The 24,375-nt window shown below is 35.4% G+C and overlaps 1 protein-coding gene across 1 annotated transcript in view; it reads left to right on the forward strand.

Moving 5' to 3' along the window:
* LRP1B (LDL receptor related protein 1B) overlaps positions 1-24,375 on the forward strand; it is a gene marked incomplete at its 3' end in the record, with an annotated part of 1,343,287 nt that overhangs the window by 1,004,042 nt on the left and 314,870 nt on the right. The gene's annotated exons all lie outside the window — the stretch shown is intronic.

The following is a 24,375-nucleotide window of genomic DNA, read 5'->3' on the forward strand; positions in this document are numbered from 1 at the left end:
TTATCAAGGTGAATTCATGGAGGAAGAAACTCTTTTTTAAAAGATATGGTAGATTTTCTTGAACATTTAAAAATTTATTTACTATACACCATTGGGTCAGTTTTGATATTATTTTACTTTTTTTAATATTTTTTTTACCAGTTATGCTTGGCTCACTGGGGATTGGGTCCTTTAGGGTCCTTATGCTATCATTTGGGAAGCAGAACTCTTGGTATTTACCATTTGAGTGTGTATGAATCAGTGACACTGTCTGAACTTTGTCTGAGAAAGCACTTCTATACACTTTGTGCAAGAAATATGAGAACAAATGGTTAAATCTCAACTTAAATAATAATTATTTTAGAGAGATGACTAATGTCCTTACAGAAGTGGGACAGGATTTTGAAGTGGCATTTTATACAGCCATTAAATGAGTGCACCAAGATTATTTCATTATTTGTTGTAGCTATAAATTATAATGGACTTCACTGCACATTAATTATAAATATTTAGTTATACTTTTTAAAAAGATTTTATTTATTTACCTTTAGAGAGGAAGGGAAGGAGAGAGGGAGAGAAATATCAATGTGTGGTTGCCTCTCGTGTGTCCCCTGCTGGGAACTGGCCTGCAATCCAGGCATGTGCCCTGACTGGAAATTGGACTGCGATACTCTGGTTCGCAGGCCCGTGCTCAATCCACTGAGCTACACCAGCCAGGGCTATTTAGTTATACTTTAAAAATTTTATTTAAAAATGGAAAAATGTGTCTATGACTACACTATCCCCAAAGCATAGTGAATAAATGATTTAATATACATAACATCCTGGAAAAGGCAAAACTAAGGAGACAGTAAAATTACTAGTAGTTTCCAGGGGTGAGTGGAAAGAGACAGATGAAGAGGTGGAGCACAGAGGGTTTTCAGGGTAATGAAACTAGTCTGCATGATGCATAATGGTTGATACACGTCATTATTTGACAAATCCAAGAATATACAGAATCAAGAGTGAAGCACGATGTAAACTATGGACTTTGGGTTATAATGATGTGTCACTGTTGCTTCCTTGATTGTAAAAAATGTACCAACCACTCTGGTATAGACTTTAGATAGCAGGGAGGCTGTGTGGAGGCAGGTGATATATGGGATGCCTCTGTTATTTTGCACTAAATTTTTCAATAAACCTAAACTTCTCTAAAATATAAAGTCTATTAAAGTATTTGATATACCAATAATATACAGTTATTCTGGAGCAAAAGCTATATATATTACATACACACACATACACAAAAACATTATTCATTAGAGAATAAATAGAATAAATGCTGAAACATGGCCTTTTTGTTTGTTATTTTCTATAGTTAGATTTAGTACAGTTCTATCTATTCAGTGGCCATTTAGCATTCTTACTTAAGAGAATACTTTTCTATTCAGATTAATAGATTCTATCTATAACAAACCCCTTTTCCTGCTACTGTTGCTGCTGTATAATTTTCTTATATGGGCATTCATCTATTCTGTTCATCTATTCATCTATTCTGTAATTAGTAATGACTGTTCTGAGACCCCAATGGAGGTACAGCTTTGACCATAAAAAGATTCCATAAAGGGAAATGAATCTCAGGCACAAGAGTAAAAGTGGCATGGTTTAAAAATCTTTCTCATTGTAGAGCACCACTTTTTATTGAAAAGGTGGAAAGTTTGATTTTATTAATGGAAATGACATCCCCTTAAAATAGGATTTAAATATCACTCAGCTGTGTGTGACAAATATTTTAGAGGAAACTTGAAATCATGAGATTATGGCTGAGTTTCTTGACATCGGTTATACTTGAAGATTTGTTTAGGGAAAAAGTTCTTAAATATTATTTTTATACTTATGTCAACTCAGCTTGCATGGGATGGAATACAAAGCTTGCATGGGATTTAAAGATAAAATTATACGTCAAAATACACTAAAAATTATGGTGGAAAATTTTAGAACTACTGTCACATTCATCATCAAAAGGATTTTTGAATATTAATTTTATCAACTTTGGAAACCAATTTAATTTATGGTCATCTAGTTCACTTCTGTTCCTAGATATTTTATGGAGATTCCACTGGCACATAGTAAACTCTTAAAACATTATTGCTGTATAGGCAACTACTGCCTTTTTACGTTTAGATCACAGATAGGTGTCAGAAATGGTTCTGATTTACTGGGAAGATAGGCCCCATCCAAAAGAGATGTTTCAGAATACCCCAAAGCTGCTTATTTAAGGCCACTTGGATTTTAAAGAGTCTTTGCAAATCTACTGTCACACGTTAGGTAAGACCAAAAAATTCAGTATAAAAATTCCTCTTGTGTTTGTGTCATTTTATTTTGTGTGAAATAATAGAGGCACATAAAGTATAGAATTTAAAGGTAGGCCCAGGTCACAACACTAATATTTACAAGGTGGAAATTGATAAATGATGTGTCCTTGCAAGCTTTAGCCTTTTTGGGACTTAAGTTTCCAAACTGGTAAAATTCAAGAGAAGACACAGGAAACAGCTGGTATCCATGCTTTGTTTAACTAGCTTCCCTATACTGGAGAGCCATCTACTTATGGAAGGCCATCATAATATATTTAGATATATGTGGTTTGGATAAATGTGGTTTATGAATATATAATAATAATATCAGGAAAAATCATTAGGCATTGAAACAAATGTAAAACTTGAAATCAAAATGGACTAGTTGACTTATTTTTTAAAAGAATCTATTTACATTTTCTTAGAGAGAAGGAAAGGAAGAAAAAGAGGGAGAGAAACATTTATGTGGGAGAGAAACATCCATGCATGAGAGAAACATTTATTGGTTGCCTCTCATCCCCACTGGCCAACTGGGGGCCTGGCCCGCAACCCAAGCATGTGCCCTGACCAGTGAACTTTCCCTTTCCAAGCTGATGACCAACACACTGAGCCATAAGAATCAGTGCCTGGTTGACTTCTTATATATCTGTTTGTAATTGGGTTCCTTCCATTTGGCCTTAGGGAATTCTCCATACCTTGTTTCATTCTTCTCACCCTAAATGATATATATAATCTGCTGGATTTCAAGGCAGGTTAATTTTTGCTGTTAAAGACAAATTTTTACTGGTAATATTGATACTTGTTGCTTATTCAGTTACTCTCAAATGGGTCATCAGGGCCAAAGATAGACATGCAAAACAGTATTATGTTGTTATGTCTCAAATTTTATGGATTGATAATGTACTAATATATATTACATTTTAAAAGAATATTGCATTTGCAATCACTCATAATCCTTAATACTGAAAACTGTAGTTGTCTGCTGATTTAGATGCTTCATTGACTTCTAGAGCTACTTATTCTTTGAAATTCTCCCTTATCCCAAAGTGTTAACATTATGCTAGCTATCTCAGATCACCTCTAAGCTATTCCTGTTTCCATTTAATGAGAGACTTACAAGACTTCCTGAGATAAAAATGACTTGAAAGATTATCTAATACAACCTGTTACTTTTTCATATAAATAAAGGAGATTATTCCAAAAAGGCCACCATGCAGATGGATTTTACAGAAAGAGAGATGTACCTAAGCTGTACCTTTAGGTACCTAAGATGTACTTAAAACTCAGACAGCCCAAGCTTTCTGAATTTTCCCAGATGCTGTATGAGTGAGTGAGCCTGCACATGGTCACTTTTCCTAGAATTCTGCCCACCCCAGCTGATGGCAAGCACGGCAGAGAAACCACAGCAGCGGCTTCCCCTGCTAAGTACTGCCCATATTGCATGTTCATCAGCAGGATTGTTGTTTTCAGCCACTGTGTTTTGTATGGTTTGTTAGACAGCCTTAGAAACTGGCCCAGAAGCCCACAATGATGAAGTGACTTGCCCAAAGGGGCACAGCTGTGACCAAGTTAGTGAGAGGTGATAGTGTTTTGAGTCTGAATTTAATTTTTTCTAATTCATTATGTTAGAAATGTTCCTTTTGTCCCTAACACATATTTTGTTTAATTTTCATAAGGCTATTTGAAAGTAAGTTACAGTGCTTTGATATTTTTTCTTATTATTACTATAGATTTATTGTTGTTATAAACATAGCTTTACCTTGAAGGTGAAGGCCAAAATATTTCCCCTCTCCTCCTTTAATTCTATTGTGTAAAATGGCTTCATGTTGCCTGCTAATGACAAAAACCTGACCAAAGGGCACTAACAAATACTCAGATATGCACAACCCATCCTCATCTGCATCTGGTAAGAAAATAAGTGCTCAAATTCAAGAAACACCAAAGAAACAACAAGACAAAACAAAACAAAAAAAACATGGCTCGCCTGTGTGTATTTCGAATAATCACAATAAAATGTGGGATTAATCACAAGTTAACCTTGTGAAGCATAACTTGCATTATTTCCAGGTTATTATCAGTGCTCTGAGCATTGGAATTTTGCAACTGTGATTCAGCTTAAATTGGTTTTAATAATTTTGGTCTAGGTGACTAACACAATAAAATAATTAGGGGGAAAAGCTTACATATTTACCTGCTTAGCAAAACTACAATTTGATTTTGTTCCTATCTAATATTAATTAGATACAGTAAAATATTTATTAGGTAAACGAATTTTTTTTACTAAAATTTTGACTTTTTTAAAAAATTTCTTGTTTTACCTTTTTTTCTTTTAGGAAAAGCAATCATTTTACCTTATTGCTATCTTTTGCTAACTATCAATAGGGAGGACAAATAGATCTTCTATGTGGGGGCACTGAAGAAGTACTCAAGAGTCTGTCCTATCTGAAACATTCTTTAATTAGAACATAAAGAACACTATTATCTCCAGAAGGCCCCTTCACATGCTTATGTATTACATGCACCTTGGCTTGTATATTGATGCAAGGTTAGACAACTTCCCATTGGTATTATGTAACCTCGCAACAATCTTATGAGGTAGACTTTATTCTTATTTTCAGGGTTTTGTACCCCAGGCTCAGAGATGTTTAATACATTGTTCAAAGTCACATATTAGGTGCATTGTAGTGTCAGAACATATACCTACTGAATAGTTCTCTCTTTCATCTTAAATTCAATTTTCTTTCCACCTTAGCATATTCTCTCCAGTAAACAGTGTGGTTTATTTAATTACTACATTCTTTATGTCTGATGAAATAAGTCATACATTAAATATATAGTCATTGTGAAGAAATGAGACAGACCAATTTTTCATAGAAGGATAGAAAAATGACTTGTGTGAGAGGAGGCAGGATAGGGCAGTGAAGCATGTAGATTCAGAAAGAAAACAGTTAATGAAATGGAGCAAATCTGATAAAGGACAAAAAATGAGAAAGGGAGAAAAAGGAGAGTAAACTCCCAAAGTGAGACGTATTTAAAAAACACAAATTTTATCCATTTTGCACATTGTTTTAGGGATAGTCATAATTTTAAGGAAATAAATGAATGCTCATTTAATATGACTAAATAAAGACATTTTATACTGTTTTTAAAAAGTTAAAAAGTTGCCTATTCAAATTAGATACTTTCTTTTTCTGTTGTATTTTACAACAGAAAAAACAATTTGTCTTTATTTTAAAGAATTTGAGTAATAAAAATTGACCAATATATTATCTTTAAATTTAGTCTTTGAGTGAAAATGGGAACCCAAACAGATTAGTAGATGCTGGAATACCAGATAGGGCTAACTGCTGTGGAGGAAATAAAAAAGGAAGGTTGGATAGGAGAAGTATTAGACTGCAATGCAATTTTGAGAAAATTTTTGAAAAGCTGACAGGGAGTTCTTGAGCCAAAATTGCTGTTGAAAGTGTTTTGCATCTTACAGGAATGGGTCTGCCTCAGTACACCTGTCATATTCAGTCATTGTCTGGAAACAGTGTTGCAAGTGGAGCCTTGGTCGATGTGAATGGTGGATTCAATCAATTATGTTCCCCATGCTCAGAGACTGAAGAAGTGTATGTTCATGACTGTCAAAGACCACAGCTCCTCCATAGTTCCTGTAAATTCTTCCTGTGGGGAAATTTGGAAGAGGGAGGTTAGTAGGACTAACTACAGACCTTACAGCTCTGGTTGATCTCAGGCCACCCACAGTCAACATCCATCTTCCTTCTCTTCTGCTACCTATTCTAATGTCTCCTCATTGTTTGCTATCACGCTGGCAAGTCTAGGTGACCCAAGCCTTAGTTTCTGAAGGGTCTGAATCCTTAGTAGCCCTTTTCAGACTGAGGTTGCTGCCTGTGTCTTTTCAGAAGGTGGCTACAAGTCTCTCAAGTGTATTATGTAAATTCCACACATATTCCTCTTTGGTCACAAGGTGTAAAATAGCCCTACCTCCAATGCCAGTAAGGGGCTCCTGTTTTCACTTGCTGATCCTCAGTCACAAGAAATGCAAAGTCTTTTGGCAGGAGACAGGACTTATCGTTCAATAGGACTCTTGCTGTGGCCCTTTGGCAAAAGCGTGCCTCCTTTGGAAGCCAGGAGCTTCAACCCTGTGGAACCCAGAGTTACAGGAAAGAAAGCACTAAGTTTTCCAGTGAGTCATTGGGAGGGATTGAAGGTGAAGCCTCTGCTGTTTTCATCTTTTAGTTCCTAGGACCACGAATTGCTCCTGTTGGTGATGCAAAATTGTATAAAGGTCTCTAGTTGAATGCCTATGAGGTTTGTCCAGAAGGTATCTAGCCATGTACTATGAAGAACAGAGACATTTACTGAAGAAGATACAAGATACATTGTACTTAGGACAATGACATCTCAGTCCCATTTGAAGTAAGCACCTTAGGACCTCACACAGTTCTAGTGTCTCTTCCACTGTTCAAAACACTGCAAATCCCTTGTTGAAATCATCATCAGCTGCCTCTGCATATTTTCCTGAATCTTATTGATGGTCTGAAATCTTTTCCCTTTCAAAGGTGATTTTAGTTTTGGGAGAATCCAGAAGTCACAATGCACAAAATGTAAGCTGTAGTGGGGCTGAGTCACCTGGGTGATTTAACGTTTTGCCAAAAAGCTCTTCATAAGATGTGATGTGTGAGCAGATAACGTTGTCACGATGAAGCTGCCAATCACCAGTTTCCCATTGCTGTGGCCATTTTTATCACAGTGCATCTCTCAAATGATGAGCAATGTTGAGGTAGTACTCCTTATTTGTTGTTTGGCCTAGAAGGGTGTGCTCATAACTGACAACACCTTTCCAATCCAAAAACACATTTAACATGGTCTTCATCTTGCAGCGACTTTACCACACCTTCTTTGGGTGTGGAGAATCAGGCAACTTTCTTTGGGATGACTGCACATTTGTTTCTGGACTACAGCCATAGACCCATGATTCATCTCTGGTTATGACCTTCTTGAGGACATCTGGTTCATTGGTAGTGGTTTGAATCAAGTCATTAGCAACTATAGCATGATATTCCTGCTGCTCTGGTAGCAGAAGCCATGGAATGAATTTTGCCATGACACATTTCATGCCAAGGGTCTATGTCAAAATTTCACAGTAGTTTTTGGAATCCCCAGATCAGCTTCTAGTTATAACAGTCACCAATCTTTGTTGGTTGTAGCATGTATATGTCTAACATTCTCAGGTGTTCTGTTTGTTGCACACCTTCTAGAATGTGGATAACTTTCAACAGATTCTTAACTATCTTTGAAGCATTTGTGCCATACTTCATTTGTGCTGCACTCACTTCATTTTCCTCACAAGCCTTCTGAATCATCCAAATAGTTTCTATGGGGGAATGTTCAAGTTTAAGGCAAAATTTGACACAAATCTGTCACTCTACTCATTCAGTCATTTTGAACATGGTGGCTACACAGAACACGTGCTTACTTAACAATGTCTACAGATCCCACTGACTAGTACAGTGAAGTCATCATTGTTCATATATGTGCACTCCAGTCCTCTCTCCTTGGCTGCCAGGTTACATGGATGTTGCACAAATCATTCTCATTATATTAAGAATGGTTGGACTTTTTCCAGATAGACCAATATAGTCTATTCTGAGAATGACTCCCCATACTTTCAGAGTGTTGCTTCTGAGCTGATGCTTTACCTATACCTATAGAGGGTTGTTCCAGCATTATATGAGACCATCTACTTTTGGATAGTATGCTATGTGATTTAGCCAGTGGATCTCCACCCTCAAACCCTCTTTGCTATAAGTTGGGTCCCATGGGCAGATTCTACACCATGTGGGATTCATGCCTGTGGAACAGGAACTACATAAGCTTTGGGGGTAATGGTACTGGCTGAGGGGATGCAACAAGAAAGACAAACCCATACCTGGGTTTATACCTTTATAAGAAAGGTTGGAAGTTACCCAATGTAGTAGAATTACTACCACATGGTCAGTAGATCATGTCTTTGAGAAATAATGTTGTATTAGGGGCTCACTGTTATTTTCATCACTGGTAGATGGGATGTTCAAAGGCGAAGTAGCTATCTTGACCTAAATGGGTCAAGATAAATGGGAGTCCTTATCATTGAGAGGCCTCCTTATTCATATACCTGGCTGATGATGATGATGGCTGGCTAAAGTCAACCGAGTAAGGCATTTTGGTTGTCTGCACCTCTTTTGTGGTTAATGCTTTCTTATAAGCATTACAGTGTGATTTAAAAACCTTCACAGCTTGTGCTCACTCCCATATATCTATCCACGTGTCCCTACTTTGGACCTCTTTACCTTTAATTTTTTAATCATACGTTCATTCCCATGACCAGATGTCCTTGCCACTCACTACTGCCTCAGAATCTATATATGTGAGTATCAAGCTACTTTTTATTTAAATGATATGAGTGATAAGGCACACTGCTCACAACTCTGCCCATGGAGAAAATTTTATTTTCCCTCTCCACTCAGTTCAGGAGCCACTCTTGACTGCAGATATAATTCATTTCTAGATTACACCCATATGTTAAACTGAATGATCCCTAGAACACATTCGGGTTTTTTTCCTCCTTCAGCTGCTTGATTAGTATCTCCATATGACCATAGATATGAGAACCAGACTCACAGTGGGCAGTTCCAGATGCATGGTCATTTGGAACCTGAGAGTCAAGCATCTGTTTCTGTTGGGAGATGAAAACATGGCAGGAACAGTTTCGCAGAGGTCATGCGATTCTCTAGTGCAGATGGCATAGCCTTACTGCAGAATCCTAGGAGCCTATTTTGAGATTCTCCTGCTGAGGCTTTCCATCAGCTCCATATTCATCTTTTCCTACCACTGACACCTCCAACACCACAGGTTCTGCTGGATCATAAGGGCGAATGACAGGGCTGCTTGTATCATGGCCTAGACTACTGCAGTGCACTTGACTGCTTGCATTGCTCCCAAAGCTAGCAGTTTTTCCATGTCACCAGAAGAATGGTCTGGAGCAATAATCCTAGGCTTGGAATAACTGAGTTACCTCCAGAATCCATCTTTCAGAACAAGGGAGGTGCCAGCCCTTACAAGGAAGAAGTGGGCAAACTCTGCACACTCTGACAGTCCAAGGGTGTGTTTCAGGAGCTAACACTTTTAGGAACATCCATCCAGATATCTTCATTTCTTGTTTCAGAATCCCAGGTCTTAGCAATCAGGTCTTGGATTTTAGAATGGCAGACTTGCCTTTGCTGAGCATTTACACATTTCTGGAGCTCTGTAACCTAAGTATTAAATCTCTGTTTGCTGCTCAGCTGTGTCTACTCCTCCACTACTCTCCCAAATCAGACTTACACATTTAGTCTAATTGCTTGTTAACAGCTCTAGGGTTTTTCTTCTTTAGATGTAGAGTGTCATTACAACGTAGCAGTTACCCGACAGCTCTGTTGTCTCTGTAGTCATTTTTCCCTCTGTTTTCAAATGAATGAGTCATTACTCCTGCAAGGACTTTCTTTCTTCAAATGATGTTTCCTCAGGTCACTTTTAATGCTATTTCTAGCAAGTGAACATCATGTTATAAGACTTGTCCATGCTCCACATATTATAATATCCTCTTTGCCTTTGTACAAAGAGTGAGCCAGACCCAGACCCCCATCTTACTATTTATTTTCTTTAGACTTTTTCTGTCACCACTTGTGCTGGGGTGGGTTCTCTGAGAAAGAGAACTGAGATAGGATTAGATATGCAAAAGTCTTGTTGTAGAAAGCACCTGTGAGAAAAAAATGGGGAGAGTTTTCAGACTGTAATGCAGCTATGACCCATATAAAAGATAGATGGAAGGATGGTTAGGTGGGAAAAGTCTTAGGTTGTGGTACAGTTTTAATAAAGATTCATCAAGGTTGGTCAGGAGCCAGAGTTACCTGTCAAGCCAAAATTGCCCATCAGAGGAGTTTCACATGTTGCAAGAATGATCTGCCTTGGTATTACTGCCTCACATAGTCATTAACTGAGAGCAGCCTTGGCATGAACAAGGTAGTAGATTCAAAACAGAGCATCTGGGACCATCTGGGAGTTATGTACTCTAAAATTAGAGCTGAGAGGTTCATTTTCATTATTGAGGAATTTGGAGACATTGGAATTTTGGTTCTAAGACCAGAAGCGTCTTGAGAAAACTGTAATGGTTTGTCATTCTAGCTGTCACCATCACCATCATTATCATTATTATCAAATAAAATCTTAAATTCTTAGCCCCTTTTTGTCTTTTCATAACAACAAATAAACTGAGTATTTTAGACAAGTAAGTTCATCTTTCCAACCTGATTTTTGGCTCCTATCATTCACTCATGTTCCAATGGACAGCATGTTCCTTGGGCCACGTCCTCAGAACTTCTTCCAAGTATACTCTCCCAAACAGATTCAATCATTCATGTTTCTGGATATTCACTATAATTTCTGCATATTTTATTTAGTTTACTTTCTGTTTTGTATTTGCTCATTTACATTTGCTCACGTACATTTCTCTATTCCCTTCCTGACTTTAATTTTCCAGGAGGGCAGAATTTAAATTCTATTTATATTTATACCTTCATTATTATTCAAAAGGTCCCTTTAAAGTAACATGTACTCAACTCAAGCTTGTTTTCCATTTTCAATGCCCACCAAACTGACACTGAAGAGTTCCCCATATATTATTGATAACTACCCTACGAATTTTCTTCTATTGGTATATTGAAATTTCTTTAAAGTTAGGCAAATATGTTTCTAGAATCCTGCATACCAAAGGCATAACTGTGTTTCAGGATTACATTTTTAAAAGAAGCCATATTATCTACTTAAAAATGATCATATAAGATTTTTGAAGCAACTACTTCTACATTAATTTTTCTGCTTAAATATAAGTTATTTATAATAAAATACTAAGATATTAAGTGTGTTTTTCATTTACTTTTAATGAGTGAATAAGAAGACATCACTTTAGCAAGTTTTCTCTTGCTCCTAGCCAGGTAGGAGAAATGGCCCTCAATAAAAGGATCAATTTATGTTGTTCTTAATTATTAGCAGATTTTTTTTCATAAAAAAGAATTACTGTGATTTTTTTCTGACAGTTCAAGCAGACACAATTACATATTCTTTTTTTCTTTATTTAAATTGTTTTATTGTTGTTCAATTACAACTGTCTATATTTTCTCCCCACCCTTCCCCCTTCCCCCCTCCAAACCCACCTCCTTCCCTTGCTTCCACCCACCCCCCTTGGTTTTGTCCATGTCTCTTTATAGTAGTTCCTGAGAGCCTTTCTCCCCATTGTCCCCTCCTGCCTCCCCTCTAGCTATTGTTAGATAGTTTTTAATTTCAATGATTCTGGTTATATTTCATTTGTTTTTTTTCTTTTGTTGATTATGTTCCAGTTAAAAGTGACATCATATGGTATTTCCCCCCACCACTTGGCTTGTTTCACTTAGCATAATGCTCTCCAGTTCCATCCATGCTGTTGCAAAGGGTAGGAGCTCCTTCTTTCTCTCTATTGCATAGAATTCCATTGTGTAAATGTACCATAGTTTTTTAATCCACTCATTTGCTGATGGGCACTTTAGGTTGCTTCCAGCATTTGGCTATTGTAAATTGTGCTGCTATGAACATTGAGGTACATAGGTTCCATTGGATTGGTGTTTCAGAGCTTTTAGGGTATAATCCCAGCAGTGGAATTGCTGGATCAAAAGTTCTCCAAGGAGAACATACAGAGGGCCCAGAGACACATGAAAAGATGCTCAGCATCACTATTTATCAGAGAGATGCAAATTAAAACCACAATAACATACCACCTCACGCTGGTCAGAATGGCCAAGATAAACAAATCAACAAACAAGTGTTGGAGAGGATGTGAAGAAGAGGGAACCCTAGTGCACTGTTGGTGGGAATGCAGACTGATACAGCCACTGTGGAAAACAGTATGGAATTTCCTCAATTACATACTCTTTTGTATCATATTAGCTATGATTCAATCATAATAAAGTAAGATCATATTATTTTCAAACTAGAAAATAATCATATTATAAGGTTTACCTGTATCTATCTGTCATCTTTGAATGTAATAATATTCATAGACATTTAAGGGACCATTGAGGACATAACTTTTATTGATTCTTCAATAATGTTAATAATAACTTTTCCTTATCCTGAAAAAAATTGTTATGGCCTGATATTAAGTACAAGGAACACATCACTATGTAAACTGAAAGGCCTGGGTTCAATCCCCAGTCACGGCACATACCTACGTTGTGGGTTCAGTCTGTGTTTGGGGCAAGTACCAGGAGTGAGTGTGAGAGGCAGCCTATCAATGTTTTTTTTTTCTCACATCAGCGTTTCTTTCCATTTCCTTCTCTTTCCCTCTCTCTAATAAACAAACAAACAAATAAATAAATAAACAAACACCAACAATTTTAGAGCAAACTTCTATGTAACTTTTAATATTAAGCTTAATTTTGCTTTTCTGAAAATATGTGATTTTATATAGCCAAATTTATTAACTTTTAATATAACTCATTCATAGAAAATGTCTTTGAAATATATAGAAATGTCTAATTATTTATTTTAAAGGTAATTTCTACCTCTTTTATTATTTCCTTAGATGCAGTTAATTAAAGTTAGATTTTTCCCCTTTTGCAAAAAAAATACAAAAATATTTTCTCTTTAACTTTAAATTTTTAAATGTGACATTATGAAAAGCTAAAACTTGAAAAACACATAAGATTACCAAACTCACCACTTTATATAATTTTTATTTTGATATATCATAAGCTTTGATTTTTTAAATTGTAATAGTAAACACTTTATTATATTTATTTTATACAAAGTCTTAAGTGATTTAAAAAACATTGATTTCTTTAAACCTCATAGCAACTCTATTATTACTAATTTACATATTGGGAACTGAACAGAAATATTAAGAACTGTACTTTGCCATGTATAATATGCACCTTTTTGCCCAAAATTTTGAGAGAAAAGTAAGGATGCACACTATACATGGATAGTACTAATTCAGTATCTATATAAATGTTCTTAAGTCTTTTATTTATACTTATGCATTAGAAGTATAACTCTAGAAAGCAATAATGATACCCATATGCAAAATAATGCCCTGGCATACTACAATCAATTTTGTTTCTAAATATAAATAAATTACCCTGGCTGGTGTAGCTCAGTGGATTGAGCACGGGCCTGCAAACCACACGATCGCAGTTCAATTCCCAGTTAGGGCACATGCCTGGGTTGCGGACCAGTTCCCATCAGGGGACTCATGAGAGGCAACTATACATTGATGTTTCTCTCCTTCTCTCTTTCCTTTCCTCTCTAATGATAAATAAATAAACTCTTTAAATAAATAAATAAATAAATAAAAATTGAATTAAAAAATTAAAATGAAAATTTTTTCCTGAAAGTTTGGGCCCAAAACATGGGTGTACATTGTACACAATAAAATACGATAACTTGTTCTTGAGCCATTAAGTAGTAGAGCTAATATCTTTAACTCAGAAAATCAGAACACAGTATCTAAGCCTTTATTTATTACACTTCTTTCCTCTCTGCAGTAAAGTTCTTGAGTAAGTAATTTTTTTTTCATCAGGGTGATGATAAAACAAAAATCTGGACTGATTTGTTACACAAGCTTCTATTTCTAAGGTGTCTACTCCATCTTTGTCTGATTTACTAATTTGAAGCATCACAGAGACACCATGCATTTGAGAAACATGATTTCTGTCCTTTTTCTATTTAAAAGGAAAATACAATGGCAGTGTTTCCTGAAACAGGTTGACAGTTTCCTGAAGAAATGTCTGAGTAGGTGTCCCCTGAAGATAAACTACTTAACATCTTGTCTCAGTTTTACATCTTAACTTTGGAAGCTCAAAACAAAAAAATTAAACTTTCTCCTTGGAGCTGGTATCATTCCTCTTCTAATGTGAAGAAGATGAGAGTGTGACAACACATTCTTCTCATCTGTGGCCTGAAAGTCAAACTCAGGCACATCAGGACTGTGAGAACTAATTTAATGCACACAAAAAATAGCACAGTGTAATTTATTTGAAGACAAATAAACCAGCCAACCAGTGAATGCTTAAGAGCATGTGATAGATTGTTTTTGTTACCCTGTGAGAAGAAAAAGTTTAAAACTTGAAAATGGGATTGCTTTTATAAAAAGTATGTTTAATGCAAATTTCATTCAGAACAAAAAGCCAGATGGTTGTATAATTCTTACTTGATAAAAGAATAATTTTATTTTACTTTTTAAAAGATTTTATTCATTTATTTATTTTTAGAGAGGGGGGAGGGAGATAGAGGGAGAGAACCATTAATGTGTGGTTGTCTCTTGTGTGCCCCCTACTGGGGACCCGGCTCACAACCCAGGCATGTGCCCTGACTAGGAATTGAAGCAGCCACACCTTGGTTCCCAGGCTGGCACTCAATTCATTAGCCACACTTGGTGGGGGGGACTTCCCTCGAAAGTCCCCCCAGTTGCCATGGATGGAAGTGAATATGGCAGAGACATGATGTGATCTGCTTTGGGGAGGAGGGGTGGCCATTTTCTCAGGGGGAAAAGGCTGTGGGCTGGTGGCCAGGTTCTCAGGGGAGACAAAGGCCAGCAGCGGACAGTTTCTCCAAGGAGAAAAAGGCCTCAAGCCCCCTCTTCAAGGCCTTTTATTGGGTTCTAATACACAGGAATACATGGCGGCAAGGATCAAACAGTAGATAACATTTCAAAGAAATCTGAGGGCTTACTATGAGTCAGAGTCTATCAGGAACAGAGTTTTAGAGTTTCCTGCTCAAACCCTTAACATACGAATGAAAGTACTCTTAGCAGAGCAGATTTCACAGGTTTATCAGGAAGTCTTTGTGATACCAGATTTTTCCCCATGACACATTCTAGCAAGGCAAGGAGCTGCACCTCTCCCCATCAGGTATTCAGGTTTAAGGGGATTAGAGCCAGGAAGCACTTCTCCCATAGAACACGAGGACTCGGGCTTTGTCAAAGCTGGGGGGCAAGAGTCCATTGCTCCCTCTTTGTTGCAGCCCCCCCACCCCAGTCCTTCCATGAAGGCCTTCCAAGTGATCCAGTCTGGCTGAGGTTGCACCCTGCTGTGAGAGGTCTTCCTATCATTGACTTCCGATCAAGCTTTGGGGGCAGGGAGAGGAAACTGAGGCAGCGTTTGCTACCAGAGACAAGGTTTGTCTTCTGCAGCTGGAATTCCAAAGGTCATTCCTCACCTTTAGCCACAAGGGGTCGAGATACAATTCCTAAAACCAGGCAGAGCAGTCTGCAACACCACACCAGCCAGGTATAAAAAAGTAACTTTAAGGAGTATGTACATTATCCAAGGTTTCATAACATTGTATCTTAAGGGGGTTAAGGTATCTAAAACCTATGAAGTCTACAAATTTTATCTTATTCACTCAAAGGGATGAAGTTCTTAGTGATTTTTTTACTGTAAAAAAGTTGCCCATTAGCATTTATACTGACTTATCTTTCTCAAAATAAAGTAGACAAATATAATTCATTGGCCATTTAATATCAAATTCTTTTAATATGGAATTTTGAGAGACTGAGTCTTTATTTACCTCCAAATGTCTGAAGAAAGGCTTTCACAGTTGGAAAATAATAAAAAAGTACACCTTAATTCATATTTGTAACCAGGCATCTGATGGATTCATTGTTTTTGCTTACCACTTTTCCAAAAGTGATCTTATTGAACTTTCCTCCTGTTATGAAGATCACATTTATTAAATTGATTCTTTATCTGAAGTAGGTTTCCATGAATTATATTGTACATTTCCTCTAATCCAAATGTTCCTAGTCTGCACTGATCAGCCAAAGTCTGACTTTTTAGTGGAGCTTTCTCTGATGATCTTGACTAACTTTGCTTTCCTCTCCAGTTCTGTAGCTTTCATACTGCACATCCGGGGTTTCAGCCAGCATGTCTCTGCAGTGTGCCCAAAGGGGGCATGACTGGAAAGTGGCAGGTGCACCAGTAGAACTAACCTTGCTTTTTTATTGTGAAACCTACTAGCTTAAAAAGATTTCATTTAAAAATGCATGTTTATTTATTATTTTAATAAATTATTTACTACAAATATATTATTACCCTCTTAAATATTATGATTTAATACATTATAAAACATACACCCAAAGTGTAGGAATCTTAAAGGATGAGAAACAAAAAAGTAAAAAATCTGATATAACATTTTCTTGCATTGCCTTACATTTTCTTGGTTTTCCTAGCCATTTCCTATAGTATGTATGCATACCCAACTTTGATGTCACTTGTCTAAAATGTGTGACTTAATATGATATATATATATATATATGTATATATATATTGTATATATATATATATAACTTGTTTGATATATATATATAACTTGTTTGTTATATATATACATATATATATATATATAACTTGTTTGTTATATATATATACATATATATATATATAACTTGTTTGATATATATATATATATATCAAAATCTTCTAAAATTATTTTTATAGATTCCAAAAATGCAGGAATTGCAATGAGATGAACAATTTAGGTGGTGAAAATGAGTGCTAAGAGAAAAATTAGGGCAAAAATAATGAGTCTAGAGCTAAACTGCACATTAAAGAATTCTGTAGTTTTGCTAGATGTTAGCAGTCAATTTATATACCACTTAACTAATTTAGTTAAATAAAATTTAATCAAAATACAAAAAGAATACAATTTAAGTAATAACCAGAAATAACTAATAAACATAAATATAATAAATTTGAAGGCTCAAAACATCTATATAGTTTAAAATATATTTTTAAAAATCAAGTGAAGAATACATACCTGTGGAATAGGATACACTTATAGTTCAATAAAAACCAGCTTGCTGGAAGTAGATCTATATCAAAGAAAAGTAATATTGTGAGCTGCCTTGTGATTTGGGCTGATTTTGGCATAGATTATAGAACAATGATTTTTAAAAGATCTGGGATGAGAGATATATCAATGTCAACTGAATAATTTTTTTCAAATTATTTTTTTCCAAGAGAGAAGCTTTCCCCAACTAGAAGGAAAAAAAATCCCCAAATATGATACTCTGGAGACTAGGTAAATCTCTTTTCTCCTTGAAAATCCCTTAATAGTGAGCCATTAGTATCAAGGATATTGTAATGGGGGAGAAGGTGGGATGTAGTAGAATGGGTGTAGCATTTCATAATAAAAAATTTCACAAGACCGTGGACCCTCTTAAATAACAAGTGGTGTTCTTATCTGGACTACTGATGAGTTAAATAGTAATTCTCAAATTGTACACAACCCCCAGACTAAACAATTTAAAATCTCTGAGATGTGGCTGCACTTTGCATTTATTTATTTACTTGTTTGCTTGTTTATTTACTTATTATATTTTAGAGAGAGGGGAAGGGAGGGACAAAGAAAGAGAGAGAAACATCAATGTAAGCGAGAAACATTGATTAGTTGCCTCTTATACACACCCCTACTGGGGACCTAACCTGCAGCCCAGGCATGGGCCCTGGCTAGGAATCCTAGACCTTTTGATTTGTGGTACCATGCCCAACCAACCCAGCCACTTGAGTTAGGACTGTTATTTTTTGTTTTAACTTTACCAGGCCATTCTAACAGGTATCCACTTAAGAATTATTGAACTTCAACTATGTAAAGGGAGACCTGTTGCTGAGATTGGGGTCAGTGGCTGGAAAGGGCTTCTTCATGGAGTAATCAGAAAAGGGAGGGGACAATAACATTGAGATGAGAAGACAGATATTGAGAAAAGATAGGAACCAGGGCTGGGTGTGAGGCTGGGGCACAGTATAAAGCTGCCACTTGAAAAACCACCCATGGTAGCTGTGGCCAAAGTGCGTATTAGAATAAAGATACCTAAGTTTTAGTTTGAAGGTTTGATGTTATAATAAATTTTCCTATCCCATGCTTCCATACATTCGATGGCATTGTTTGCATTTCATGTCTGTATATGGTGTGTGCCTCATGTTTGTGTGAATATTTCTGCCTGCGGATATGGGTAGGAGAGTAAGAAATGGATTAGGGAAAAAAGACTAAATTTGGTGTCTGTGTTAAAATGACAGAATGTGGGAATAAAATATTGCACTGAGACACATGATGATTGGTAAATGTAGGATTGATATAAGAAAGTCTCTTTTTCTCCTAAATTAGAGAAGGTGATTTTTGAAAGAGCAAAATATGGGGTTTGGATTAGCAGTAACTGTCATATCTGTCAAAATTTTAGAATAAAAATCAGCTTCAGTCTGGAAATCATTATTTTAGTTAAGCTAGAGGTACTAACAAATTGCATGTCCTTAAGGCAGCCTTTGTAAACGTAGAAACAATTATATTTTGGGGCCTATCTCTTAAAGTCACAGCTGATAAATGACAATAAAAACCATGCAAAATGCTTATATTTATGACCTCAAAAGAAGGGTATCTGCAACCGGCTTATCTCAAGGTGGTATTTAATAATTAAGGTCTAAATAAAAGTTGGTGGTTAGAAGGAAAGTAGGGGGAAGGATGTCTTTCTTTCTAATCCCAGCAATCAAAGCTAAAGTTGGGTTCTGTATAAACACAGTACCATGAGTTTATATAGACTGCATACACCCAAACCTTATTTGTATATAAAAACAAAAGCTAAAAATACAACAACAACAGCAACAACAAATCTGTACAGCTTTCTCTATTTTAATAAAAAGTACACTAAGTGACAATAGTTGAATAGCCACTAAATAAAACATCCTCTAGCTTGAACCTAGGCTTGATGTTATTCAAAAGATCAGAGTACATTTCATGCAGAATTTCTTGTAAGTTAACATGTACCTTTGGAACTGAACATAATTGTCTTTATTTTTCAAGTATGGAATAGAGTATAATGGGTCCAACAGTATGAAAACAACAAATTAAGCTATCAAATTTTGTAGGTTTTAGTCCTCACAATTTGGAGCTGTCCTGAAGTAATTCTTTGGACATTCTTAACAAGTTATATGTAAACTCTAAGAAAGTTTTACTAGAACCTATTACTAAAGATTACTGCTCTCTATAAAATTTACATAATTTTCTTAGTTTAAAATCTGAGCAAAGTAATTCTCCTAATTGTCAACCATATTCTGAGCTTCCATGTCTTTATTGACCAAATTATTATCTTAGGAACTAAGTATTATAATCTATCCTCATTACCAGATTTGATGACCAAAGTAAGATCCTTCCAGAAGGATTTATTCATACTCAAAATTTTCTAAAGGTAAAAGAAAATTTATAGTAAGATTTCTGTCTAACAAATGGTGGGAGTAGCTTCTAATTTTTTAGCCTGAGCAACCATGGTTATATATATATATATGTGTGTGTGTTATATATATAATATATATATATATTATATATATAATATACATACACACATATATATATTTGCTATCTGTTAATCTTTTTTACTTTAGATGCTAGATTCAAATGACATCCACATTTGGACTGAGAGTGACAAAACCAGTTTTAAATTAGCATAAATATACTTATGAAAGATAAGAAAAACCTCCTTCAAGCACTACTCACGAACTTGAAGTAATTATCTTTCAGAGCTCTCCATTTTATCTTACTCTTCTAAATTCCCTTGTATCCCAGTTAATTAATGTTAGCAGATAGGTATGGCTACACCATGATGAAACAGAATTATGACTCCCCCTTCCCTTTCCCCCTCCTTTCCTGCCTTTCCTTTTCTCCCTTTCATTTTCTTTATAGCTCCTTTTAATCCAATAGTCAATAATTCCTGAATTTCTTTTATCTTCACAACTTGTTTGCCTTAGACACACAGCATTTGCCTTTATTTGATAATAATCATAACAACAATAATAACAGGAGCCAGGGAGGTTTACAATCTTGTGACATTATCAGGGTTAAGATTGGATATAATTACTTTTATCAAAGTTGCTGTTAATTTAATTTTTTTTTCCAGAATCCCAGACAAACCAAGGGACTAAAGCTTGGCATTGTGTGATAAATTCTCTCAGATATAGATCTCCACAAATATGTTGCAGTGTTTATAAAAGACCCATTAAAAATAGTATCTTGGGGTTTTTACCTCCCAGTCCTACTCAAAACTGATGAAGAGGGGTGGGTTGGGATGGGAGTAATAGACAGAAAACTGTACTTGAAAAATAATTAAATAAATTTTAAAAAACTGATGAAGAAAGAAAAGGAAAAAGTTCATTATTGGTTAGAAAGTTGAAACAATAAGCTCACTTTTACTGTTTAATAATAGCACATTGTAAAGCCATGGCTTAGTTAAAGCCAGTCATTTGCTTCATATCTGCAAAGGTAAACAAGGTCAACCAAGGTGGATTAGCATGTTTCCACAGTTCCTGAAAACAGAATCTTTAGAATTTTTGCCTGTACTGAAGCTATAGACATCTGTACTAGAAAAGACTTTACCAATATTAAGTCTTCATGGTTCAATTGCTACATATGAATGGGACGGTGGAGTTCAACAATAGTTGTAGACAGTCTGTATGGTAGATTCTTTGTTGGGGGAAAATTGTTTGAGATAACTAATGTTGTGCAACTAATCCTTTTTGTGATATCCACACATTTAATAAACAGATTCTCTATATCTTCATTAATTGGATAACATACAATTTTTAAAATGTCAATAGTTAGAGCCCCTGAACAAATTTAATAAGCTAACATTAAGTAGGATAAATGTTTAAAAAATATGGCTTAGTAGAAGCAAAATAAATGAATGCATTATATTTTATCTCATTTATTTCATGTTTGTATGGTGTTTTCTAAAACAGTGTCTATATTTAAGCCAAGAAACATAATTTTGAATTTTCTAGGATATAGCAGCCCCAAATAACACAGGGTCTAGTGTGCTCACAACAAGTGATCCAATAAGTGCTGATCAATGAATCATAAGGAAATAGATACCTAAGGTGAAAGTATATTAAGAGACTTGTATTTCTTATTTCTTATTTTTAGACACAATCTTCATAATCTACCCTCTGTAAATGGTTATCTCTTCTGCTCAACTTAATTAACTTTTCTCAGGGGTAAAAGTCCCCTCCTTTGTTTTACAAACAAATATAACAACATGCGGCTTTTCTTTTAGTTCTGACTGTAGTTGCAACGCACAATCGGTCACCAACACCTGTGTAATTATCCTTGAAAATGGTAACCAATTATCCTATTGTCCTATATCTATGGGGAACTAATTAAAATTACTATTACTTTAAATTACAAATTCTATATTCTAATCATGTAATTATATGGCAGTGTAATTAAGATATGCCAGTTATCATATCTTAAGATAGTTGGTTCTTAATTTAATTCCAGAGTCACCTTCTGTCACCTTCATGGTAACAGACTATACATCATCTCACTACAACGCTCCTGTGCCCAGAATAATGCTTAGTGTGTGCTAAGTGTTCTACAAGTATCTGTTAAATTGGGATAACTAAAGTTAAAAAGTATATTTTGGAGTAAGTGTCAAGACATAGGGATGAGCATCTTTTCTCCATTTCTTTATCTTTATATGTATTTTCATTTTTTTAATCTTTAGGGTTTGTTATAAAATTTTATCATTTCCAGCCTTATTTTATTAATAATTAAAATATTATTAACTTATGTTTATTTTGAAGATATTTTCAATTATTAGAAAGCGTATTTTATATATTAGTGAACTTATTCCACTTAAAATGTGTATGTAATATGTATAGAAACTAATAAAGAAAGGGTATTTGGATATAAATGGAGTGATTTAATTATTTCATTCTTTTTGTCCTGCTTGATGCATCGCCACATGATTGATTTGTTCACATATTTCTCAGATATGGCTAATGAAAGAATACAAGGAAGCCTTTTAGTTTGTCAGTGCCCTGGTCTAATGGAATTAACCTAGCAATAGATTCACCATTATAATTAATCTACTATTCACAAAGTGAATATCTGTGAAATCTCTACTGCACATGTGACTGTGTTGGCAAATTTGGGTCCACTGTAGTCTCTACTTATGAGATACCTAACAGTCCATTTCTGAGAAAAAATAAAAAGATGCAATATCAGCTCAATATGAATAAGTGTACTTGCAAGATGCAGTGGTATATGTGAAAAAGAATGCCTCCTGATCATATGGAAAAAATGTTCACCAAGTTGGCACAGGTGTTACAAATGATGAAAGTGCAAAACTCACATATAAATTTAGTGTCCTTTTTTGTAGTATGTATAAACATTGTTGTAAATATCTTCTTTGAACTGCTGCAAAAATACCTGTCTGTACTTCTTATATTCTGCTCATGCTATACTATTTTGAATCACCAGTCACTTTTGTGTGTGCATACCCTGTGTTGTTTTATAAAGTTGAGTTTATAAAATTTCTTGTGGTAAGGGCTGTCTTCCTTGTATCCACTCCTAATAAATCTTTATACAGCACATCCCATTTGTTCACTTATTCAATGCGTGAAGCTCTATTCTAGGTACCAGGGATAAAACAGTGAGCAAAATAAAGCCCTAGTCCTCAAGAGATTATATTCTTGTGAGACAAGACGTCTGTCTCTAAACAAAACAACAATAAATATGGTATGTGTTTGCAGTAATAAATGTTGTAAGTGGAAAAAAATAGTTTTGGTAAGGAAGATAGAGCATGACAAGGGAATACTTTTATGGAGTAGTCAGGGAAAGTTTCAGTAAGAAGAGGAATATTTAAGCTGTGCATAAATATGGGTGAGGGGAGCATTTCAGACACAAAGAAAAGTAATGTAAAGGATGTTAGACTGGACAGCATTTGTCTTGTTTTAGGAAGAGAAAAGCCTGTTATTAGAGATGGGTGAGTAAGGGGGAGAGTAGACAAATATCAGGTGAGAGAGGGTTGAAGGGTGTGGGTAGATCATGGATATTATAGGAAGAAACCTTAATTTCACTTTTGATGAAATGGGTAATATCAAAGAGTTTGAGTGGAGGGAAGAGAAATGTTCTTATTTATTTTTGTAAAAGAGCAACAGTGGCCTCTAAGTGGAGAAAAGACTCAGGAGGAAAGGGGATCACTGAGACAGAAGGGGAGGCTGGGCTCCAAGATAGGAGCCTATTGCAGTAGTTTGGGCAAGAGATAATAGTGATTTGCTTTACATTATAAATAGTAGAGGTGTGAAAAGTGGTTTGATGATGGATAGAATTTAAAATAACAATAAAAAAAGAGCCAAGATGGTAACAGATGGAATTTGAGAGCATTTGGTTATGGATTAGATGGGAAAAGTGAGAAAAAGTGAATAAGAACAGTGTCAGATTTCAGTCCATGAAACACAGAATGGAGTTGCCATCCATCATACCACCATAGCATGGGGACCTGCATTAGATGACTACAGGAGAAGCTTGTTTCAGACAGAAATCCATAACTTGCTTTTTGCATATAAAAATCGACTTCTCTACATACAAGTGGAGATAAAAAGTAGACTGTTGTATATATGTGCTTAATGTTTGCAAAAGAGAATTGGACTTATTTATAATGCTTGATATTTATGCAAAAATAATGCTTACTTTTATTGATTGATTTACTTTTTCAATAATGAATACATGTTGTCTGATACTTTTTTAAGATAGAAAAAATCAAGTTCTTGCTTCCCAGATATATATTTGAAAATGGCATCTTTGTTTTGCTTTAGGCAATTATGTATCTGATTTAAGCATTCTTGGGGGCAGGGGATATTTATGATCATCCCAAAATAAGTTAAAAAATGACTATAGTTCATTTGAATCAGAATCCCAACACTTACTCATAAATGGTTTGTTAATTGCTTTTCCTTTATTTTCATAGTCTGTCACTGTGTCAGAGGGAAATTACATTTGTCCTAAAGGGTTTATTCTTCAAGTGGCCATGTAGATTATAACACAGAAACTTACTTAGTTGGCGGCAAAATTATTATTTAATGTTCTGTCCCCAGGGTCTTTCTGTTGGCTGTGTTTTAAATCACTGGTCTATAATTGCTCCTCTTTATGCATATGCATGTATGTATATTTCATTTATAATCTT

This window comes from Sturnira hondurensis, unplaced genomic scaffold (assembly GCF_014824575.4).
Source record: "Sturnira hondurensis isolate 20B ecotype Veracruz unplaced genomic scaffold, ASM1482457v3 Scaffold0015475, whole genome shotgun sequence".
NCBI classification, from domain to species: domain Eukaryota; kingdom Metazoa; phylum Chordata; class Mammalia; order Chiroptera; family Phyllostomidae; genus Sturnira; species Sturnira hondurensis.